This window comes from Palaemon carinicauda, chromosome 10 (assembly GCF_036898095.1).
Source record: "Palaemon carinicauda isolate YSFRI2023 chromosome 10, ASM3689809v2, whole genome shotgun sequence".
Taxonomy (NCBI): Eukaryota; Metazoa; Arthropoda; class Malacostraca; order Decapoda; family Palaemonidae; genus Palaemon; species Palaemon carinicauda.
The window spans coordinates 18,211,406-18,216,614 of NC_090734.1; the positions used below are offsets into that span (position 1 = coordinate 18,211,406).

Below are 5,209 nucleotides of genomic sequence, written 5' to 3' on the forward strand. Positions count from 1 at the left end.
CGTACAGCTAGGAGTAATTGGGAATTGAATGCTGGAAAGTATCACATACAGCTAGGAGAAATTGGGAATTGAATGCTGGAATGTATCATATACAGCTAGGAGTATGCTAGAAGTAATTGGGGATTGAATGCTGGAAAGTATCACGTACAGCTAGGAGTAATTGGGAATTGAATGCTGGAAAGTATCACGTACAGCTAGGTGTAATTGGGAATTGAATTCTGGAATGTATCATATACAGCTAGGGGTATGCTAGAAGTAATTGGGAATTGAATGCTGGAAAGTATCACGTACAGTACAGCTAGGAGTAATTGAGAATTGAATGCTGGAATGTTTCATATACAGCTAGGGGTATGCTAGAAGTAATTGGGAATTGAATGTCTGGAAAGTATCACGTACAGCTAGGAGTAATTGGGAATTGAATGCTGGAAAGTATCACGTACAGCTAGGAGTAATTGGGAATTGAATGCTGGAAAGTATCACATACAGCTAGGAGAAATTGGGAATTGAATGCTGGAAAGTATCACATACAGCTAGGAGTAATTGGGAATTGAATGCTGGAATGTATCATATACAGCTAGGAGTATGCTAGAAGTAATTGGGGATTGAATGCTGGAAAGTATCAAATGCAGCTAAGAATAATTGGGAATGTATGCTAGAAGTATCACTTACAGCTAGAGCAGCTGTAGTTTAGTTCAAATAACACAAAGGGAAGCTAATGCTATCTTAATAGGGATATAGAATGGGTAAACTAAAGAGCAAAGAGGTAGGGTATGAGCCTAAGCCTAGGTGAAGACAAGACTAGTAATTAGTCGATCTTGTACTGTGTTCCCATTCTATGATTCGCCACTAATAGGGGACATTGTGCAGTACTACAGATTTGCGACCACACGACCATGCTTGGTAATATCCTCACAACTAATTCTCCTACTTTGTTTTTTTCATTAACAACACTTGATGCATGTAATAATATTTTTGTATAGAAAATAAATCTTCCACAACAGAGTACTGCTTTTTATTTATATATTCGTTTATCGTTTTTGCAGAGGGTCCTTAGGGGGTGTTTTATTTAATTTTTATGGAAAATATCATTTCGGTACAAGAATCCAACCATTTAATATTGCATGTCATATACTCACATTTTAAGGGTTCCTTAGGTAAATGCTACTGCTATAATTATTATCATTACTTGCTAAGCTACAACCCTATAGTCAATTCTTTTTAGTTAGGCAGATTTGCACCGACTCGCAAGGGTGCCCTTTTAGGTCGGAAAAGTTTCCTGATCATGATTGGTTGGACAAGATAATTCTGACCAATCAGAAGACAGGAAACTTTTCGAGCTAAAAGGGCACCGCTGTGAGTTAGTGCAAATGCGCCTCATTAAAAAAAAAAAAAAAAAAAAAAGTATAGTTGGGAAAGCAGGACGCTCTAATCCCAAGGACTCCAACAAGGAAAATAGCCTAATGAGGAAAGGAAATAAGAAAACAAATAGAATAGTGTGCCTGAGAGTACCTTAACTCAAGAGAACTCTAACCTAAGACAGTGGTACAGAGGCTGTGGCACTACCCAAGACTAGAGAACAATGATTTGATTTAGAGTGTCCTCCTAGAAGAGCTGCTTACCATGGCTAAAGAGTCTCTTCTACCCTTACCAAGAGGAGAGTAGCCACTGAACAATACAGTGCGGCAAATAATCCCTTGAGTAAGGAAGAGGGTCTTCTCTGGATCCTGTGTGTATGAGGAATGATGAGAATATGTAAAGAATAGGCCGGACTAATCTGTGTATGTGTAGGAAAAAGAAAAATGAGCCATAACCAGAGAGGATGATCCAATTAGTAATATCTGGTCAGCAAAGGACCCAATAACTCTGTTTGCTGTTGGTAGACTCTGTACTGACACTGGCACTGTTACAAATGCAAGTAGAGGCAACACTTTCAGCATCGACGAGAGCTCTCCAATTTGCCTTTTATTTCCAAGGTTGAGGCCGAAGAGACGACCATCCCAACGCTCTTTTTATAGCCCAGACCCGAGGGAACATGAAGGAAACGAAAGAAAAAAGGAAAGGGTCAAGGGTTTTAACCAAGAAGGGGAAGAAGAAAAACCAAGTTCTATCAGCATCAAAACATTGCTTAAAATCTTCTTTTTCCTTTTTTTATCTACCCTGAGGTACCGCTTGTTAGCCGTATCCGGACGCCTGGGTTAACCGGATCCCTTCATTAACATCCTCCGGAGGACGGCGGTGGGAGGAGGACTTGGGGGACATTATATATTTATGGTCCTTATGACGTGGGTAAAGTTTTTTTTTATACTTAACGGGAAAATGTGGTTGAGGTGCTATAATGGGCTCCAGAGAAGATTAGTAGACTTAAAGGTGGGGTGCTGTTTTTGGTATTCAATCTCATTTATGGCGTGATCTCAGAAATAATTCTTTTGCTTTTGGTATACGATCTCAGTATTTATAATAGGTAAAAAAATAATAATAGAAAATCTAAAGGTTCTTGCTTCGCCGGTGCGCTCGCTTCGCTCGCGAAAAAATAAGAACATCAAGATCCGTATGTACTGGTAAGCGGTAATGTTGCTGCGCACACTAACAACAATGATTGATTATTATTTATTAGAATAATTATTTCTTGTATATATTCTTTTAGAGAATCTAATGGTTCTTGCTTCGCCATGAAGTGAAGTGAGATAGCTATTATCATGTGATATCGCATACCAAAGCAAAAGCATGACTTTGAGATCGCATACAAAACTAGCACCAAAGGTGGATAGATATAGAGCGCTCTATACCTTGAATATTCCATATTAAAGTTAACAAATAAACAAGGACAATTCTTTATCTAAGTATAAGTTAGAAAATAATAATTACGTATTAAAATTAAAAGTAAATAATAACGTCTGAAAGTAATAAGAAATATAAATACTCTTAATATGAAAAAAAATAACAATTCCGCATTGAAGTTGAAAATGAACAATGAAAAATTCGTATTAAAGTTGAAAATAAACACTAACAAATTCGTTTTAAGCTAAAAATAAACAATAACAAATTCGTATTAGTTAAAAATAAACTAAAACAAGTTCGTATTGAAGTTAAAAAAAATCCTTTCATATCAAAAGAAATTCCGTACTGAAGTTGAAAATGAAAATAAAATAACCCATTTTGTATTAAAAAATTGACAATACCTTATTGAAGTTAAAAAAAAAAAAAAACTTTCATATTGAAAAAAATAAAAATTCATATTAAAGTAAAAATAAAAAAAAAATCCATACCAATGTCAAAAATAAAAATAATTTCATATTAATGTAAAAATAAAGAAATAACTTCAATACTAAAGTTAAAATCTAAAAAGATAGGCATTAAAGCTAAAATATAAAAATTATTTTTTCACTCATACAAAAAAAAATCTAAATTGTCCACGATGATACATTTGACCGAATTAATTACATTTATAAAATAAGGTTTCGTCTTTCATTGCATAATGAAAGTAATTTGAAAGATAATAAATAAAAAAGTAAAGATAATTATGGATTTCTTTCGTGAAACTCTTTGAAATTGAGTATGCCTCTTCTTCACTCGTTTATTCATCTCTCTCTCTCTCTCTCTCTCTCTCTCTCTCTCTCTCTCTCTCTCTCTCTCTGAGATTATTCTTTTTTACCTGCCTTGATCTTCTTTCTATCTTCAAATTTTTTATAATAATAAAATCGATTGAGAGACTGAACATCGTCAAAATCAATCAATCTCGTGTTGTCTCTCTCTCTCTCTCTCTCTTCCTCTCTCTCTCTCTCTCCTCTCTCTCTCTCTCTCTCTCTCGTCATTAATTTAAAGTACTTTTCTTGTCAATTTTCTTTCTCTTATTACTGCCATCCCCTCCTCTCTCTCTCTCTCTCTCTCTCTCTCTCTCTTCTCTCTCTCTCTCTCTCTCATTAATTTAAAGTACTTTTCTTGTCAATTTTCTTTCTCTTATTACTGCCATCCTCTCTCTCTCTCTCTCTCTCTCTCTCTCTCTCTCTCTCTCTCTCTCTCTCTCTCTCTCTCTCTCATTAATTTAAAGTACTTTTCTTGTCAATTTTCTTTCTCTTATTACTGCCATCCCCTCCCCTACCCCAACTCTCTCTCTCTCTCGCTCTCTCTCCTCTCTCTCTCTCTCTCTCTCTCTCTCTCTCTCTCTCATTAATTTAAAGTACTTTTCTTGTCAATTTTCTTTCTCTTATTACTGCCATCCCCTCCCCTACCCCAACTCTCTCTCTCTCTCTCTCTCTCTCTCTCTCTCTCTCATTAATTTAAAGTACCTTCTTGTCAATTTTATCTTTCTCTTATTAATGTCATCCCTCCCCAACTCTCTCTCTCTCTCTCTCTCTCTCTCTCTCTCTCTCTCTCTCTCTCTCTCTCTCTCTCTCTCATTAATTTAAAGTACCTTTCATGTCAATTTTCTCTTTCTCTTATTAATGTCATCCCTCCCCAACTCTCTCTCTCTCTCTCTCTCTCTCTCTCTCTCTCTCTCTCTCTCTCTCTCTCTCTCATTAATTTAAAGTACCTTTCATGTCAATTTTCTCTTTCTCTTATTAATGTCATCCCTCCCCCAACTCTCTCTCTCTCTCTCTCTCTCTCTCTCCTCTCTCTCTCTCTCTCTCTCTCTCTCATTAATTTAAAGTACCTTTCTTGTCAATTTTCTCTTTCTCTTATTAATGTCATCCCTCCCCCAACTCTCTCTCTCTCTCTCTCTCTCTCTCTCTCTCTCTCTCTCTCTCTCTCTCTCTCATTAATTTAAAGTACCTTTCTTGTCAATTTTCTCTTCTCTTATTACTGCCATCCGCTCCCCTCCCCTCCCCCAACTCTCTCTCTCTCTCTCTTCTCTCTCTCTCTCTCTCTCTCTCTCTCTCTCTCTCTCTCTCTCTCTCTCTCTCATTAATTTAAAGTACCTTTCTTGTCAATTTTCTCTTACTCTTATTACTGCCATCCCCTCCTCTCTCTCCTCTCTCTCTCTCTCTCTCTCTCTCTCTCTCCTCTCTCTCTCTCTCTCTCTCTCTCATTAATTTAAAGTACTTTTCCTGTCAATTTTCTTTCTCTTATTACTGCCATCTGCTCCCCTCCCCTCCCCTCCCCCAACTCTCTCTCTCTCTCTCTCTCTCTCTCTCTCTCTCTCATTAATTTAAAGTACTTTTCCTGTCAATTTTCTTTCTCTTATTACTGCCATCCCCTCCTCTCTCTCTCT

The 5,209-nt window shown here is 36.8% G+C and overlaps 1 pseudogene; it reads right to left on the reverse strand.

Annotated features, from left to right (window-relative positions):
- LOC137648604 (uncharacterized) overlaps positions 1-5,209 on the reverse strand; it is a 162,603-nt pseudogene that overhangs the window by 23,451 nt on the left and 133,943 nt on the right.